The sequence below is a fragment of the Nannospalax galili genome, unplaced genomic scaffold, assembly GCF_000622305.1.
Source record: "Nannospalax galili isolate Female #2095 unplaced genomic scaffold, S.galili_v1.0 scaffold9, whole genome shotgun sequence".
Lineage (NCBI taxonomy): Eukaryota > Metazoa > Chordata > Mammalia > Rodentia > Spalacidae > Nannospalax > Nannospalax galili.
Genome location: NW_008360332.1, coordinates 1,343,789 through 1,364,362, shown reverse-complemented (window position 1 = coordinate 1,364,362; position 20,574 = coordinate 1,343,789).

Below are 20,574 nucleotides of genomic sequence, written 5' to 3'. Positions count from 1 at the left end.
AACTGCAATTTCTCCTAGAAATACCATAGGTAAAATAGTTTGCTGCCAAGCCTTAAGATCTGGGTTAGATCCCCTGAAACCACCTGGTGCAAGGTTAGAACTGAGTCCACTAGTCGTCCTCTGATCTCCATGTGCTTGCTATGGCACATGCCCACATGTTCACATCATGCCCATATGCATACCCAAAACAGACACAAAATAAATGCTGTGAAAATAATGAGAAAATAAAATGTTAATGATGCTAGTAATGTGTGCCTTATGCTCATGGTGTAACATAGTCAGTTATTACTTTCAAAACATTTCTTTAGTAGCACAAAAATAGTTTAAGTATGCAAATTGCTTTACTTCTGTTGTCCATTCATAACACAGGATTTGATACCTTTCTGTCTCTGCTGATAAGGCTTACTTATGGTAATGACCATACCCAAATTTGCATAGTTAATACCTTGTCACATGGCAGGACTGTGACTCTAGAAATTTCCATTTCAAAATCATGTGTACCTTCATACTCTGAGAGAAAACCTCACTGCCCTGTGGAGAGGATTACATAAAAACATCATGCTTTTAGAATTTATCTATGTTTTCTAGAGGCCACTAGTAACCTAATAAATTATAGCCACCATCATATAAATTAATTTTCTTTTCTTCGGTATTTTCTTGTTAACAGCACATTGACTTCTCATATCTTCTAATTTGCATTAATTGAATAGCTTTAAAAGGAGAACATTAATAACCTAACATTATATCCACTACAAAAATTTTACATATACTTCAATAGTTTAACTTCAAACTAACTTGGACTTTTAATATTAGTCAAATACTTTTATATGTAGACTAGAAATTTGACCCAAGTTTGGTACACATTGTGTAAGTGCCTTAACACTAAATTTAAACCAGTCTTTTTCTATTTTATTTTTCTCTATTTCAAGACAGGATGTCAGTAAATTATACAAGGTAGTGTTGAACTTGCCCTGCAGCCAGAGCGTGGATGTGATTCTCCTGTCTCAGCATCAAGAAGCTTGAATTATTGGCTTGTACAATCATGCACAGCAGAAAAAAAGAATGTTCTCAAGGAAAGAAGATAGTGTAATTTCCAAATAAAGTAGAGGAGAGAGTTGGGAGAGTAGTTGACATGCATTTTGTTTTGGAATTAGTAATCTATATATTACCTTGCATAGTTTATATAACACTCATACATCATTATTTGTCTGCTATTGCCAGAAATTTGCTAAGAAAAGTGTTTATAATTCTGTAGACACCCAGCTCATACTTTTCTAATGAAATATATAGACACATCATGATTTTTAAGTTGAAGAAATTATAATTTATAAATGTTACATTGATGGCCCAATTTAACAACTCTTCTAGCTGCTGCTTTCATACTGTAATAAATGGTTTCTTCACAATAAAATTCTTAGTTTCCTCCTTTACTGGTTCATGACTGTTGTAAACTTGCAATGCATTTTAAATTATACACATTTTTATTTAAAATTATATACTAAGCAGTTCTGTGGTGTGGAGAAATAAAATTCACTTAGTCACTAGTGTTGCAAATGTGTAGACTGAAGTAAAATTATGATGCAGGGTCTGGAGAGATCAATCAGTGTTCAAGAGCACCTCTGCGACAGAGGACCCAGTGTTGGTCACCAGCACTCCAATGTTGCCTCACAACTATTTGTAACTCCATTTCCTGCAGATCCTATGCCATTTTGTGGCCTTCACTGGTGTGTCATGTACATGATACCCATAAATGCAGATGAAACATATACATATACATTAAAAATTAATAAATATTTAGAAAGAAAACTTACACGATTTTTCCTTTGATACTTTTTGTGACACAGTCTTTAGCTTCACTTAGTTTATGGTAAGTGCTTCTAAGTGTTACACAGACAGTACTATTGTACACTTACTGTGAAGGATTCTTATGTTTTATCTAGTTTATATCTTCTCAAAGAAATCTCCAAAAGCTCCATATTTAACATAATTTGTTTAGTAAGACAGTTAGGTGTCTGGCTTTAAGAAAGTAGGAATATACTCAGGGAAAATTCGTATATGATGAATAATGAAACTCACATGAATCCAATAATTACATTGGGTCAATTGCCTCATCTGATAATACATACATGCAGTCATCTTTCCAATATCTATTTTCATGCAAGAATAAAGTGTCTTAATTTAGCATAAAGTAAAACCAGCAGGCAAAATTATTGGTATGTATGGATCATACACTATCTGGAAGGGAAAACTGGGTTATCAAAGAAAGCTTAGTCAAAAGCAGCACAAAATATGGGATAGAAAAGCCTTTCAGATAGAGGATCTTTTTATAAAGCACGAAGAAAGAGATAAAAATCAAGGAAAGTATCCAGGGAAGAATGGCTTAGGAAGACAGGCATGGTGTCAATGCACAGCTGGAAGATGAGAAGGCTGAGAACAGAGTAGCTGGGACAAGGAAAAGGGACAGACTGTTGTGGCGAGAACATGATGTTGAGTCTTGTATGTCATGATGAAGCTTTTGATTTTACTTGGATTGTGCTTGGAAGGCACCGGAGGGCACTCAATGCCAGAGGCCTACTACCCTGAGTTGGTCATGAGTTCATTTGACTCCTTTGATTTGAGCTGCAGAATGGGTCAAGAAGGGCGGAGGCGGCACTGAGCTGCAGGGCCCCTGATGGGCGGTTTCCCTGGTTCTTCCAATTAGCAGTGGAGTGTTTGAAACACACTGGGGGCAAAACAGAAGAGGTTTCAGAAATGTTAAAATTAGATCCTGAAAGGAAGGAAGTAATGAATGACAATCCAGAGATTTTCTAAAACAAGCTGGACAACAAAATTACTGGTATCTGCGATGGAATAGACAGGAAGAGGAAAAGGCTCAGACAAAGACTAAATTATGTTTGCAGATAATTTAATTTGAGACATACATGAGCAAAATGGAAATGCTGAGCTGGTCACTGGACACAGTGTTATGGAGTTCCAGGGTGTTCCACACGGCAGATATGCACCTAGATCCGCTGGTGACAGGCACATTGTGGTACTTAAACTCATGATTTATTTACATTCAATATCATCTTCCACAATTCAAGCCTTTGCTTTTGCATACAAATATGCTGATGTTAATTCTATTCTTGGCGACATATCAAATATATATGCCTTTCCATCATTTTATTTTTCTAAAATGGCATATACAAGACTACTTGTAACCACACTCGGTATACATTCTAGGCTGCAGAAAAGCACTCATATGCCCTTCCATCCTAGAAAGAGCCAGGGAATTGCAAGTGACTATGTAATGGAAGGTCATAGAATAATGAGAATAAACCACGTACATCCATGCACAGTAACCTGGATAAATCTCTCATACGGTATGGCTGACAATGGTTGGAAATCATAGCTGCAAATGTACACACCACAGACACACACACACACACACACACACACACACACACACACACACACAAACTACCTGTAATTTTTCAATTTGTAGGACTCTGAAATCAGGTAGACCTAATACTTTTTTTATATTCCTCCACAAATCAACCTCCTACTGTCCTGAAGAAATACTTAGCTTCTCTCTCTTTAAAGTTCTAACAGCCTCACCCATTCTCATCTAATTTAATCTATTTAATCTGTTACTCTCCTGTAAAAGATGGAAATAAACCTGCATTTGAAAGAAGCATTTATCCTCCCAAACACATATTTCCCTGCAGGTCTTCAGGCCAATAGATAATACACTCAATTTCCTGACATTGGAAAAGTCAAATTTTTCTTATAATTCCTCATCTCCTTTTATTTATACAAAGAAACTGTTTCTGCAATATTTTCCTTTTACCTACTGTACTACTTTATCCCTTCCTAATATGCAATTTTTGATAGCAGTAGATACAGAAATTGTAACAATAAAGACACTTTATTTTTATTTTATATATAAAAATTTATTTTTATTTTCTATGTATGAGTGTATTGCCTACATGTATATAAGTGCACCCATGTTGCAGAGGACAGAAAAGGGCATCAGATCTCCTGGAACTGGAGTTATAGATGGTTGTTAGATGCCATGTGGATGCTGGGATTTGAACCTGTGTCTTCTGCAAGAACACTCAGTGCTCTTAACCACTGAAACATTTCTCTAGCCACAATAAAGATACTTTTATATGAGCATTATATCAAGATATAACATGTTTACAAAAAGATACACACCTTTTAAATGTAGAGTTTGAAGTAGTTTTTACAAAAAGGCAGCTTCTCTATGAATCTTCTTTAACCTTTAATCCAGTGAGTAAGATGAAGGAGAAGGACAAGTAAAAGAACGTACGTGTGAGCGAATAAACTCACTGAATAACCGCTGAATTTAGAACACATAGACGAAGATTGGCGGGCATGGACAATTTCTCCCCCTTTGAAGGACCCACATAGGGATGCTGGTCATACTACAGCCTTTAATGCCTGAGATGTGAGTAGTGAAACTAAAGAAAGAGGACATGATGGTTGGAGCATTTAAATTTAAAATACAGAGTGCAGGCAGTTGGCATTGTAGTGATGAAATTTCCCCTTTATCTCATGGAAATAACTAGCAAGATGGTTTTATAGGTGCAGAGGATGTTTGAAAATCTTACTGACCAGAAATTAAAAAAAAAATCAATGTTGATATTAGAATAATCAAAATACAGTCATTAGGAACTGTGTATTTAAACATGCATGTAATTAATACAATGAGTGATAACTCAGCAGTTAACAGCACTGGCCACTCTTGCAGAGGACCTATGTTCAATTCCCAGGACCTAATTGATGGCTAGCAGTCATCATTAACTCCAGTTCCAGGGAATCTGACATATTCTTCTGACTTCTGTGGGCATTTCACAACACAGGTGCACTTACACACACACAAGTAATATACTCATAAACAAATTATAAATGAACTATTTAAAAAATAAAAAGTATGCTAATCCAAGTTAGCATACACAGTTGATCTCTAACTAGAGTTAGAATTTTATATTTGGTAATAGACTGTAAACTAATAATGCATTACCTTTATTTCCTTTCACCATGCTAATTTATCTTTTGAAGGTGATATTTATCATAGTTATGGGTTGTAAGGCTTAAGAATAATTTTCAAATTATGTTTAAGAATGGAACTTCTATTTCAGGTGAATATAACATATAATTTTATATAAGAAATACATATGTGGGGCTGAAGAGATGACTCAGCAGTTAAGAGCACTGGCTGCTCTTGCAGAGGACCCAGGTTCAAATCCCAGCACCCACACAGCAGCTAAGAACTCTCCCTTACTGCAGTCCCAGGGGATCTAACATGTTCTTATAATCTCTGCAGGTGTTGTACAACATGGGTATACTTACATATATACAGGCAATATACTCATAAACATAAAATATAAATAATTAAAAAGAAATACAAATACTCATTTAGTGAGTATTACTCAGAAACACAAAATGAAAATAATAATTAACTTTTCATCTAGTAGAGGAAAACACTAAGTAGAAATCATACTAATATTCATTACCTAAATCTTCACTCTTCAGCCTTGCCACAAAAATGTGAGTGACTTCAAAATGACTTTTAAACATTTAGTTTTAGCACATATTTGACTTTGAAGATTTAGTTTTATGAATTTTTGTGGAATAACTAAACTGGAAGATTTAGTTACTTCATCTGATCTCCATATCCTTTTAAATATAGATGTTCAAACAGTTTTCCAACATTTTACATGTTTTACTGAGATGTGCATATTTATATAGAACGTGTACCTCTCCAAAAGAAAATTGAAATACAGTATCTTTTTCCCAAGGTCTTTCATAAGAAACAATAAAAGATTTCCGTGCAAGTTTAATGAGTTTAAAATTACTTTAACTTCTGTAAGTTCATTATATTCCCTTTCTATTTGCACTATTGATAGAGAAGTTATTTCCCTGATCTCTCATATTCGGAGGAGACTCCTTTAGAATGCTTTCGGTTGGTGAAGGGTAAAATTAGACATTAGGATTCCTGGCTTGCATTTCAGCCTGTGAAGCCCCTCTCTGAACTGGGCATATAAGGAATATGTTTAAGGTAGTGTTAGGAACAAAGCCTTCAACTGATGAATAGAATAAAGTAAAAAAAAAGTAGTATTAACTGGAATACAAAGTCAGCCACTGCTTTTCCTTTACTCAGGCAGTCACTCTACATCATATAACAGATTTGTACCTGACAATTAGCTATCTTCAGTACATTCTTTGCTTTTAAAACATCACTTTTTTCTGCTTTTTCTTATTTTTTTATTTAACATGCCAAACAATGGCTCTCATGACATATTTATATTTATACACAGTTGTACATATTTTTTATGCTTTTGAAAATGAGGTTGTCATAGTAACTTGACACTTATTTGATGTGCCACAAATATTTGTTAAATAGATTTAGAGTCAGAAGGCAGATATGCACTTATTAATCTTTCAATCATTTTCTTTTTCTTAGTAGATAAGTGGGAAATAATAGTTACCTCAGTTGTGGAGAATAAATAATATAAAAGGTACTGGCACTGTACAAACAAGAAAATCTTTAAAAAAATCATTACTCTTAGAAGAAATCATTCTTATTAGCTCAATATTCAAAAACATACAAAATTTAATACTAGGAAAAAAGTGTCCATGACTCTTTGTAGACTTCCCAAATACAGCAAAGAATATGTGATTTTGCTTACAGTTAACAAAAGGGAAGTAAAAATAAAATAAATAAGATAGAGAGCTTGCAGGAGACACAGGCTGCAAGATCAACAAACTTCAATGGGAAACATATGACCCAACAATAAATTGACAGACACTGATGGGCTTCCTGGACTTCAGACTATGATCTGGAAGATAGTATTCCAAACACATAGGTGAATTTTGAACATATCAACTGCTGCTGCAAGTGTGAGGTTCACAGAATACAAAACATCACGTCGAATGTTGGTGTTGAAGATGGCTGTGTTTTTAGCTCATGGTCGCCTTACCACAATGTGCATTTTATATACATTGTTCCACTTATCTGTCAGAGCACTGAAACCAATAATTATTTTTCTCATTAAAATTATCAAGCAACAAAAATGATATTGTAAACTGACCCAAGCAGAAAGTTGGTGATTTTAAATTCTAATTCTACTATCTCCAACTATAGACATTGTCTTCCTGCCACAGTAGAAGCCATGGTTCATAAAAAATTGAGTGAAAATATTTGACAGAAGACAACATTAAGATAAAGAATATGCTCTAAATAGTGTCCCTGTTATGAGAAAAAACACCTCTTAATTTAGGATAAGTTATTCAGAAAACAGCTTGAATTCAGATAAAAGAAAGTGACAAGACATATACTAATGAAAAGCACATCATTTTACTGCAAAGCAGATGCTAAAAATATACACCATAACGCAGGGTTTGTAGCCAGTGCTCATATCTATGTAATTATGCTTATTTTAAATACTTGTTTTGAAATACAAATATTGCCTGATATTTTTAATCTATTATAGTTTTCCTAAATTTTAGTTTCAAGGGCCAGGGGAATATGTGAAGCCTCAATTCAATCTAATGTAAGGAAAAAAACACTTTCTATTAAAAAAATTCCTGACTTGCTGCGTGAATGCAGTAGAGCCCTTGTGAAATTAGTCTTATTTTTCTCAAACATACCAAGGAAAATAAATAAAGATGCAAAATGATCATAGTAGAATTCAAAGATGGAGGAAAGCTATATAGTCAACATGCATCTCAAAAAATCCATTAAGTCAAATCCACTTTCTTAGTGTCAACTTCAAATAATGCTATCAACACAAAACAAGAAAACTTCCTTTGGCAAAGGGGTACAGCACATCTGGCTGTGCAAAAGAATACTGAGAAAACGTGGACTAGAGATGAAACTGATAGGATTCAGAGGGGCAGGCACAAGAAAACACAGCACGGTTGATGTTCTTGGTAGCTATGTAGTGCTCTCCAAAACTATGCGACCTAGACTTCAGGGAGGAGGCTTCCAGATCAGTTCCAGCTCCATTGCTCCAAGTCCCGTGTCTGAAGTAGGTCCTGTCTTTAGCAATAGGGTCTTCCCTTCACATTCAGGGAAGTAATCAAGGACAGTGGCAATAGCCTGTGTAATTTGGGGTGGGGGGGTCTCTTGGACTACCCTGACCAACAACTTGCAAATGGAGGTTTCTCCTGTCTGGCACTGTTTTTTGTTTGTTTGTTTGTTTGTTTGTTTGTTTTATAGCCTTCAGCTACACACATATGCACATGCAGACAAATCTACAGCATTGGGGTCAGGGTACACAAGATGTATACAAAGTCATTTATACAAAACCCCAGCATAGAACTGGAGAAATGGTCAGCAGGCCCCAACCTTTGCCAAAGAATTGGCAGCTGATTACTGCTAGGTGAGGGAGAGTTGATCTTCTTTAAGGGAATGACTGTAGACAGGCAAGCTAGACCCCAGTGGATGAACATGCAATTAGGGAAATCTAGTATACTAATTTGGCTCAATAGACCTTAATATAAATTAAAGAATGAATGAAACCTCTTGGGGGTTCTATGGGAGGGAACAGAGGGGGGAGGGGGAATAAAGATAATTAAGATGTTTTCTATGAAATACACAAAAATTCAAGAAAAAGTATGTAAAATATCAGCTGGGAGTCGTGGCACACACCTTCAATCCCAGCACTTGGGAGGCAGAGGCAGGCAGATCTTTGTGAGTTAGAGGCCAGCCTGGTCTACATAGTGAGTTCCAGGCCAGCTGGGGCTACAGGGATACCCTATCTCAAAAAGACAAAAAAAAAATAAAAAATAAAGGTATATAAAATACCACAGCACCATGTGTGAAGGCAGAAATCTGCTTCCTTGTAGCATGGGAGGGAACCAGAATTCTAAAACCCAAAAGCTAATACTATTCTAGCTGCCTTATGGAAAAAGAGTGATAAAGGATGATTCAGACAAGTCTAATTCACTCAGCTATAAATAATTTAAGGAGATTGCACAGTTGCCATGCAAAGACCCATATAACAACTTTTTAAAAGGAGTCAAAATTGTCAATAACTGACAACCTCACAGAAAAATGTGGTCACACAACAGATGCACCCATAAACAAGCAATCCACTCTTGATGTCTGAGATGTCCAACTAACCACACTACTCAAGATAAAACGTCAATTATAAAACTTATTTTACTCTTCCTGAAATGTGCTAAAAGTTGATACTTTTTCTTGGAGTGAATAATTTGAACCCTTCATAACTCTGCTCTGAATAGCAGAGATACAAATGCTGAGATTTCTGGGCAGATCTCAGATAAGGGTCTTAGTTTATGTCTTCTAAGGAAAGCACCCAACCTAGTGAACTTTACCCAATTATTTCCAAAGCTTGGAGAAACCAGTTGCTCTTAGATGGCTGTCATTTATGTGATTGTCACTATTGTTTCACAGATAAGAAACTCCATATAGAGATAATGGAATGGATTGGAAAACAGTCTAGTTAAGGGAAACTGCACACTGTATCTATTCAAAAATACTTTGTTTTAAATGTAAGTTCAAACAAGCTTTAGAATATGAAATTCCCAATAAGTTATTTTTCTTTAAGTAACTAGCTAGGGGAAAAACAAACTTTCGTCAGAAGAAAAAGTGTTTAGCTAACTTTATAAACCTCAACCTGAGCAGGGCAAAAGAATCAAACTTCATCAATTGCATGATAAATAGCCCAGTCTGAAGCAGAACCCTGCTGAGGATGGTCAGGAGAAAGAAGCACATTTATTGCATTTTTGTCCTTTAAATTATAGCCATGGGATTGGGGGCTTGAAGTAAAGGACAGTAGTTACCTTTGAAACCAGAAATCTTTTCACTTTAGTTTCACTTTGATTCAGGCAGTGAATAAATTCCAAAAAGTTTCTCTTCCAGAATCAGTATGTGTGTAAATAGATGAATCCCAAAAGGTAAGTTCACATCTGCAGCTGAGCTAATTGAAACACATTGACATCAACGTGACCTGCTTCTTTTTTCCTCTAAAGCCACAAGTCTCATATTGGCAGGGTATCTCAGGCTGCACTGAGTTCTGTCTGAGCATAAGTAGTTTTGGGGAAAATGGAAGGGTTATATCTAAGGATATGTATAATATCACATTAAAGTGGTCAATGGGATCTCCAATTACATAGAATGTTATTTTTCCACAGTCCTTGCACTTAAATGTCTGATTTTAAGTAATTTCAAAGATAAGTTAGACACATGTATTTGTATATTTTAACTATAATTTTGACTAAATAGTTCATGAGCTTTTGAAGTATTGTGCTACTTTTAATATTTTGATTATTTAAAAATCTGACATGTCTTCTAGACTATAGATCCTCTCAATTCGAAGCAACACTATTCCATACAAATAATAACTAAAGACAGGATGGCTGTACACAAATCTGAAAAGGGAAATTTTTATTTAAAATTTCTATACACAATGGAAAGAATTATACATTAGTAAAATTACAACATACAAAATTATAACAATGATAAAAATTTAGACACTGATGTGCAAATCATCAAACTATATGAAGCAAAGCTGACAGGACTACAAGGAGAAACAAATAATTCTATAATAGTTGGAGACTTCTGTATCTCATTCTCAGTAACAGATGTGATGATCAGATTGTAAGGATGGACAGATCACTTAAGACAACCGAATAAGCTAAGGAGACCTAGTGGACAGAGATAGAAGATCACACACAGTAGCATCCATGCATATATCCTTCATAACCACAGATGGAATATTTCTATGGAAGGCTGTATTAGGTCCACAAATGAAGTCTCAATAGATTTTAAAGGCAGAGATCTTACAGTTTATCTTCTCTGACTGTTGTATGGGAATGATGGACGTCACTAACAGATATGGGACTGGAGGGACAATTTACTAGTAGAGCTCTTACCCGGCATGTAAGTTTCTGAGTTTGAACCTCAGTAACACTATGTGTGTGAATATATTTATATAATTCCAAATGTTTGTATAATTTCATAAGATTGTATATAATTTAAACACTGTGGAAATGATAACACAGAGACAATATTTTTTGCCTCTGGATCAATTAATCATTTTCAGTAGTCTAATTGATATTTTATTCACCTTAGACTTGCTTTTATATGTTTATATCTATACATACTTATTGGTTCATTTATGTGTATATACTATGTACATGCACTTGTATACTAACTGATGTTTATCTTACTTTCTTTAGAAATCATAAAATTCACCCTAAATTTAACATGGTTTACTTATATTTAATATTAAAGCCATAGCACAGAAATTTAAAGGTCTATCAATGCTGCAATCTCACTAACCTGGAAAGCTTATGTTCTGCTGATATGATACATGATATGGGTTATCAAATTTATACTCATTTAGATCTTTCTTATGATTTTTCTTCAACAGGAAGAGCTTCTCTTAACACTGCTCCTCATTCTTATTTTTATTTGACATTTGCTATGAGAAAAAACTTTTTTTGTATTAGAGTATCTAACTTTTCAAACAGCGCCGTGACTCCAACAGCCTCATTCACCCTCCCAGCTCCCCCACCACATCCCTCCTCCTAGCTTGGGCACTGGCCCATTTCTACTCTTGGCACCCCAGACCTCTGGACTACCCTCTTGGCCCAAAACCCCCACTGCTTCCTTATCCTTTGCACCCAGACCATCCCAATTCCACAGTCTAGTCCCCTGGAACTCTCAAAGCCTGTCTTCTCCCCCACATCTCTTTTGTATACCCGAGACAAGCCTTCATCCCTGCCTGGCCCAACCCCCAACCTCCCTGAGGCCAGCATCTTTCCTGGGTAAGTTTGATGCCACCCACTGATCCTTGACTTCCACAACCTCATTGAGCCTCCCAGCTTCCCTATCCTGTATCTCTTTTTAGCTTGGCCACTGGCCCACTTTTTTTCTTGGCACCCCAGACCTCTGGACTGCACTCTTGGCCCAGACTCCCCAGTGCTTCCTGATCCTTAGCACCCAGACCAACACAATTCCTCACACTAGTCCCCTAGAGCCCTCAAAGCCTGTCCCGTACCCCACCTTGCCTTTGCATAACTGAGACCAGCCTTCATCCCTGGCTGTCCCATCCCCAACCTGGATTCCTGAGACCAGACTCCTTCACTGCTTGGTCTGGATTCCTGAGACCAGTCTCCTTCCCTGACTACCCAAGAGTCCTGAATCCTACCTCTCCCTAACAATCCTCCCAAATTGTACTGTGTCTGCAGACTAAAGGGATCCCAACATTGGGAGAATGCCTGAGAGCATCTGATGCTTATCTGACTTGGGCCTCTGTGGAAACTCCTGAGCAGCAGTATTAAAGACATCTGGCCACTCCAATATAAAATTAAAAGAGAGAAACTGAAGCATAGACCAACAAGCTTTTCAAGCCCAACAGGTAAACCAAAAAGGCAATAAAGTTAACAAACAGAAGAAGACTTAAACTCAACAAAGGAAGGCTTGAGTCTCACACAAGAATCAGAAACTACAAAAGAAATCCACATGTCAAAGTCACATTGAAAAAATAACATGAAAAATCCAAATAATATATCCCCAGCAAGTACCAATGGTGTTGTAGAGGAGTACAATGAGAACCCCCTAGAGATAACACAGGAAATGGAATTCAAAAGAACAATTACAAACATAATAAAAGAATTCAGTGAATTTAAAAAACACATAAATCAAAGAACTGAAAGAAGATAGGGATAAACTTCTGAATGAATTCAGAAAAGAGTTAGAATTATTGAAGAATACTCAGGCTGAAAAGAAGAAGGACATGAAAGACACAATAAGTTAATTACAAAGGACAAGAGAAAGCCTCTCCAATAGGAAGACTGGAATGAAAAACAGAATATCAAGACTGGAAGATAAAGTGGACGAATCTGAACACTCAAGCCAAGATTATGAAAAATTTAAAGAAAACACAATAGTGGAATATGGAGGAATTGTGTGACACCATAAAAAGACCAAACTTATACATAATATGGACAGAGGAAGGAGAAGAATCTCAAGATAATGGTATGGACCAGATCTTCAACAGGATTATAGAAGAAAATTTCCCAAAATAAAAGAAAGGCATGCCCATACAAATACAAGAAGGATTTAGAACACCAAACAGACAGGACCAGAAAAGAAATTCTCCATGGCACAGCATAGTGAAATCCTAAATGTACAGAACATATAGAGCATACAGAAAGCTGTAAATGAAAAACAACAAGTCACATATAAAGGAAAACCCATCAGAATTGCAGCTGACTTCTCAGTGCAAACTACGAAAGCCAGAAGAGCCTGGACCAAAGCATTCCCAGTTCTAAATGACCACAGATGCCAACCCAGATTACTATACCCAGCCAAAATGTCTATTATAGTTGAAGGGGAAAGAAAAATCTTCCATGACATAAATAGGCTGAAGGATTTCATGTCCACAAAACCAGACTTTCAGAGAGTTCTGGAAGCAATACAAAGAGCTGAAAAAGGAATGACTATACCAAAGGTATAAAGGAAGAGATTTATAAAGGTATAATTGTGGAACTGCACAGCTACACCAAGAATGCAAACAGAAATCAAAATGACAGGAATCAACGCACAGCTTTCATTAATAACTTTAAATATCAATGGGCTGAACTCCCCAGTCAAACGACACAGACTAGATGAATGGATTAAGAAACAAAACCCATCTTTTTGTTGTCTGCAAGAAACTCATCTCACTTTCAAGGACAGGCACTATCTTAAGAGGAAAGGATAGAAAAAAAATATTCCAAGCAAATGCTACTAAGAAAAAAACAGGACTTGAAAGTCTAATATCTAACAAAATAGATTTCAAATGAAAACTAATCAGAAGAGACAAAGACGGCCACTTCATTCTAATCAAAGGAACAATTGACCAAGAAGACATTACAGTCATGAACATATATTCACTAAACCCTCGTGTTCTCAACTTCATAAAAACAGTACTATAGGACATTAAGACTCAGATTAATCCCAACTCATTAACAGTGGGGGACTTCAGTACCCATTGTCTCCACTAGATAGGTCAACAGGACAGAGAATTAACAGAGAGATATCTGAATTAAACAATACCATGCATCAAATGGACCTAACAGACATTTACGAAATATTCCACCAAAACACCAAATAATATACTTTCTATACAGTACCCCATGCAACTTTCTCCAATATCAACCACATACTTGGGCACCAAACAAGCCTCAACAAATACAAAAATATTAAAATAATTCTATGCATTCTATTAAACCATAATGCAATAAAGCTTAAAATCAACACCAGAAGAAACCCTCGTACTACAGGAACACATGGAGATTAAATAACACACTCCTGAATGATAAACAAGTCAAAGGAGAAATTAAGAAAGAAATAAAAGTATTCCTGGAACTAAATAAAAAGGACAGTACAACACAACAAAACCTCTGGGATACGCTGAAAGCTGTCCTTAGAAGGAAGTTAATAGCTCTAAGTGACTACATTAAAAATTCAGAAAGAACACAAATAAATGACTTAACACTGCAACTCAAGACACTTGAAAAGCAACAACAAATGAAACCCACACCCAGCAAACAAGAAATAGAAATTTCAGAGGAGAAATTAATGAAAAAAACAAAAAAAAACAATACAAAGAATCAATGAATCCAAGAGCTAGTTCTTTGAAAAGATAAACAAGATTGAAAGAGCCTAAGCCTAATTAACCAAAGGAAAGAAAGAGCACCTCCAAATCAACAAAATCAGAGATGAAAGGGTAAACATCACAACAGACACCACAATGATCCAGAACATTAAAAGGGAATATTTTAAAAAACTATACACTACTAAATTTGAAAACCCAAAAGAATTGGATGCATATCTAAAGGCATGAGAACCACCAAAACTAAACCAAGAAGATATTAACAGCTTAAATGACCCATAACACATAATGAAATTGAAACAGTAATACAAAACCTCCTGATTAAAAAATCCATGGACTAGATGGATTTACAGTAGATTTCTACCAGACATTTAAAGAAGAACTATATCCAATACTATTTAGTTTATTCAAAAAGATAGAAGTGGAGGGAGAACTTCCAAATTCCTTCTATGAAGTCAACATCACTCTAATACCAAAACCAGGTAAAGATACAACCAAAAAAGAAAACTATAGACCGATATCATTAATGAACATATTTGCAAAAATTCTCAACAAGATACTTGCAAACCCCTTACAGACTCACATAAGAAAGATCATCCACCATGATCAAGTTGGCTTTATTCCAGTGATGCAGAGATGGTTCAATATACAAGCATCAATAAATGTCATAAATCTTATAAATGGACTCAAAGACAAGAACCACATGGTCATTTCAATAGATGCAGAGGTATTTGACAAAATTTAATAGCATTTATGTTGAAAGTCCTAGAGGGAATTGGACTGGAGGGAACATACCTCAACATATTTAAAGCTATATACAACAAACCCATCGCCAACATCATTCTAAATGGAGAAAAACTGGAAGCATTCCCATTAAAATCAGGAAACAGACAAGGCTGCCCACTATCCCCACTCCTTTTCAACATAGTGGTTGAAACTCTTGCAAGAGCAGTAAGACAAGGGAAAGAAATTGAAGGAGCAATAATTGGAAAAAAAGATTAAATTATCCTTTTTCCAGATGACATGATATTATATCTAAGAGGCACCAAAAACACCACCAGAAAACTACTAGAATGATTAACATTTTCGGTAAAGTGGTAGGTTACAAAATTAATCTACAAAAGTCTATAGCCTTTCTATATACCAGTAACAAGCAATCAGAGAGAGTAAATGGAAACACTCCCTTTCACAATAGCTTTAAAAAATAAAATATAATATCTTGGAATAAACTTTACTAAAAACATTAAAGACCTCTACACTGAAAATTTTGATTCTTTAAAGACAGTGACTGAGGAAGACACCAGAAAATGGAAGGACCTCCCATGCTCATGGATTGAAAGAATTAATATTTTGAAATGGCTATCCTACCAAAAGCCATTTATAGATTTAATGCAATGTCAATCAAAATCTCCATGACATTCTTCACAAAATTGGGGAAAAAAGTCTCCTAAGATTCATATTGAAGCAGAAAAGTACATGGATAGCCAAAGCAACCCTGAGCACTAAGAGAAATGCTACAGGGATTAATATACCAGATTTTAAATTATATTGTAGCTTTAGAATCACAAAAACAATATAGTACTGGCACAAAAATGGACCCGTGGAAATAATAGATCCATGGAACAAAACTGAAGACCCAATTTTGAGTACATGAAATTTCAAATTTCACTTAATATTTGATAAAAAGGGCCAAGAACATTCACTGGAGGAAAGGCAGCATGTTCAGGAAATGGTGCTGGCAAAACTGGATCTCCACCAGTAGAAGACCGAAACTAAACCACTATCTTTCACCTTGCACAAAAGTCAACTCCAAATAGATCAAATATATCAATGTGAAGCCTGAAACACTGAAACTGTTAGAAGAAAACATCGGCAATAACCTACAAGATATAGGTGTAGGAAAGGATTTTCTAAACCGGACATCAATTGCTCAGGAAACAAGGTCAAGAATCAAAAAATGGGACCTTATTAAACTAAAAAGCTTCTGTACAGCAAAAGAAGCAACTAAGGAAGTAAAGAGAAAACCCACAGAGTTGGAAAAAATCTTCCCCAGTGACACATCTCCAAGAGATTTAAAATCCAGAATATATAAGGAACCAAAAAACAAAGAATCAAGAAAGGAAGCAACCCAACTAAAAGATGGGCTAAGGAGCCGAACAGAGAGTTCTCAAAAGAAGAAGTAAAGATGGGTAAGAAGCATCTTAAAAGGTGTTCAACATCACTAATAATTAGGGAAATGCAAAATAAAACCACTTTAAGGTTTCATCTTACCCTAGTTAGACTGGCTAAGATCAAGAGAACAAATGATACCAAATGTGGGGAAAGGGGAACACTCATCCACTGCTGGTGGGGCTGCAAACTTGTTCAACCCCTATGGAAAGCAGTGTGGAGAACTCTTAAAAAACTAAAAGTGCAGCTACCATTTGACCCTGTTATATGACTTCTTGGCATATACCCAAAGAACTCATCCTATTGCAGAGCCATTTGTACATCCATGTTTGTTGCTGCTCTTTTCACAATTGCTAAGAGATAGAAGCAACTTAAGTGTCCCTCAGCTGACGAGTGGAAATTGAAAATGTGGTTCATTTATAAAATGGAGTTTTACTCAGCAGTAAAGGAAGATGAAATTATGAAATTTGCAGGTAAATAGATGGAACTAGAAACTGTTATACTAAGTGAAGTAACACAGACTCAGAAAATCAAATGACATATATTCTCCCTGATATGTAGATCCTAGCACAAAGTCCTTGTAAATGAGTATGTATCCACACACAACTACAGGAACCAGGATAATAAAAAGAAACGAAGGAGGTAAAGGAAAATAAATTACCTGAGAGAGAAGAACAGTAGGAAACAGATATTACTATGGGAGATATGGAAAAGAAAATGTTTTTTAATGGGAGGGGGGAGGAAGGGTTATACAAGGAAGCTTGGGGATAAAGAGGAGCTCAAGAGAGGTGGGACCATAGGAGAAGGGTATTATTAAGGAGAAATGGGGAAAATGGGGGCACTTTTAATGGGAAACAATGGTGGAAGGGTTAGACAATGTGAGAGATAAATAATGCCTAGCTAGTTTAAAAAAAACCAGAGGGAACCATAGTAGTCCAATAATCTACTGAGAAATTATACATACAACTAGTTCAAGGAATAAAATATATGTCTAGTCAAGATTTATCAGAGAATATTTGAGTTTTGCCCAAGCTTTACCTACACAGCACATGGTAATTAAAAGTACCAGACTGGTGGAACTAACCTTCTTGGATGTTTAACAGCCATACTTTGAGGCCTATACTAATCTTCTCAGAAGGACTTAATGGTAAGTTTTTGTCCCTTGCCCTCCAAAGTCAACTAAGTTCCAGGAGACTATGAAGCAGCCGTCAAGATGTCCTGTAACTGTGTGTAACTCCATGTCCCTGTATATGTGTAACTCCCTGTCCTCCTATTCAGGGAGGCCACAGAGACCCCACCAGATGGACTTGAACTAGTATCCAGTCTACAAAGAGGAGGGTAAACACAGAGGAAACATCTCCTCCAGACTTCCAAATGAAGCCACCCAAGGTCAAGCAGGACTTTTGACTTATCTTCACATAGATGGAACTGGTAAAAGAAAGGAACCAGGAGTTCCTCCCAATCCCCTGAGGAAGAGATCCTCAAAGAATCTTTTTTCTTTTTTTCTTTTTTTGGTCTTTTTGAGACAGGGTCTCCCTATAGCCCCAGCTGTCTTGGAATTTACTCCATAGACGAGGCTGACCTCAAACTCACAGAGATCCACCTCCCTCTGCCTCCTGAGTGATCTTAAGAATAAAAATCAATTGGTTTATTAGGGCCAACTGTACAGTCTTAAACACCCAAAGGGAAAGTGTAACCAAAGATTAAAGTGATCCATGTAATTCTTTAAGAGTCCCATGTGTATAGCTAAGGGCTACATAACAAGAAACAATGGCAGACAGGAGATAACATCCTTTGAGTTGTTGGGCTGGGGTGATCCAAGAGACCCCCCCAAATTACTCAGGTTATTGCCACAGCCCTTGATGGCTTCCCAGAACTTGAACTTAAGACCATACTGCTTAAGGCAGAACATAGGTAGGACACAGGATTTGGAGAAATAGAACTGAAACTGACCTAGAAACCACTTCCCCTGAAGGCAAGCTCTCACAGCTTTGGAAACGCTCTGAAAGTGCCAAGGGAAAACATGAATGGATGATCCAGCACCACCTTCAAGCCCAAATAAACACAAAAACGGCCAGGACAGCATTCTCCATTGGTGCAGTAGTGGCACTTTTGTTTGGGGGGCAATCAACAGCTTCCTAATTTGACTAAAAGCCCATTCAAAGTGAGGAAACTCAAGTGTGGTACTGTAACATAATGTAATACACATGGCAGGAGTGGCCACAGATCTTGGAGAAAACCCTAAAACTCTCACATCACTAGACTAATGTGATTTCTTGGTATGTGCAAAATATGTATCCTTATATATACAAATATCCCAGTCACCACTCATCAAAGAAGCTCACTTTGCAGAGTCAGAGACTAATACCAAGTACCACAACTTTTCACATGGACATTGTCTATAAATTATGCAGGCCTAAGAGACACATTTGCAATGCAACCTCTACACCTAAGACTCATGGAACAGAATAGGGATAAAGAAGAGGACACTAAGGAATCAGTTCTCTGTAATGAAGCTCCCTCACGCAGCAGAGGCCCAGAAACACAAAACATCACAAATAGTCAAAGTGTAGAGATCAAGAATCTGTTAAATAATGGTCCTTGGACAGGACTCCTTTATTAAACTTCATCTATCCAAGGCTCCGGGACCATCACAGAAGAGGGGGCAGAAAGACTGTAAGAAGCAGGGGGGAGGTGAATGACCATATGGAAACAGAGTCCTACAAGCACCTGGGAACCTATTCATATGATTCCATGGCAAATGTGTCAGCATACACAAGTCCCATGCAAACTCAGGCAGATAGTAACCTAGCATATGACTGGGAAAATGAACAGCAGACCCCAGTCTTATCTAAAGGAATGTTGGCACATGATTGCTACTAGATGAAGAAGAGCTGATCTTCCTTAAACAAGAGACTCTAGATAGAGTGACTAGACTCAGTGGATGGACTCGCACTGGGGAACAGCTGGGGACACTGACAACACAGTGGGCAGTAACAGGAATGACAGAGTATATAGGTGCCAGTGGGGGGCATAGGCTATGGGAGTGTGCCATTTGGATGAGGATATAAAGATGATTCAGATTGCTTGGGATGTTCTGTATGAAATACACAAAAAATCAATAAAAGTTTTAAAAAGTATCTAATTTTTCTAATAAATGCTTTTTTGCTGTATATAAATTTGGGGGATGATAAACACAAATACCTATTTAGCAGTTTATACATAGTGCCTATACTTCATGGCACAGGTATGGCATCCATTTTGCTAATTTATTTAAATATGTGTGCTCTCCCTTTTCTGAGCTATGCTCAAGGCAACATTTGGTTGTACATAGTTTCATTTTGTTTATGTTTGATGTAAGCTTATTTCATCATTTCTCCTTCAGTTACACTGGCGTTCTAAAATCTGCACTATAAGGTTTTAATAAATATGGAGCCATTTTTAGATATGACATTGCTTATTCTATTTTCTCACTCATACATTCAATAATGTGTATTAAACTATTTCAATCTCATATCCATGATAGTCTTCATTTTTCAAATATTTCTTATGATATTTATGATTTTGTTATCTATGCCTTCAAAATCACTGACCCATCATTTTACAAATTCTGACTTTCTATTAACTATTTCTATTACTCTTTTCATTGTGGTGCCGGGGATCAAATGAAACGCTTGATGTGTTCCACTACTGATCTACACATCCAGATCCTGGAAAATAATTAATGTAACATACATTTTTGAATTTTATTTTATATTACTGAGGG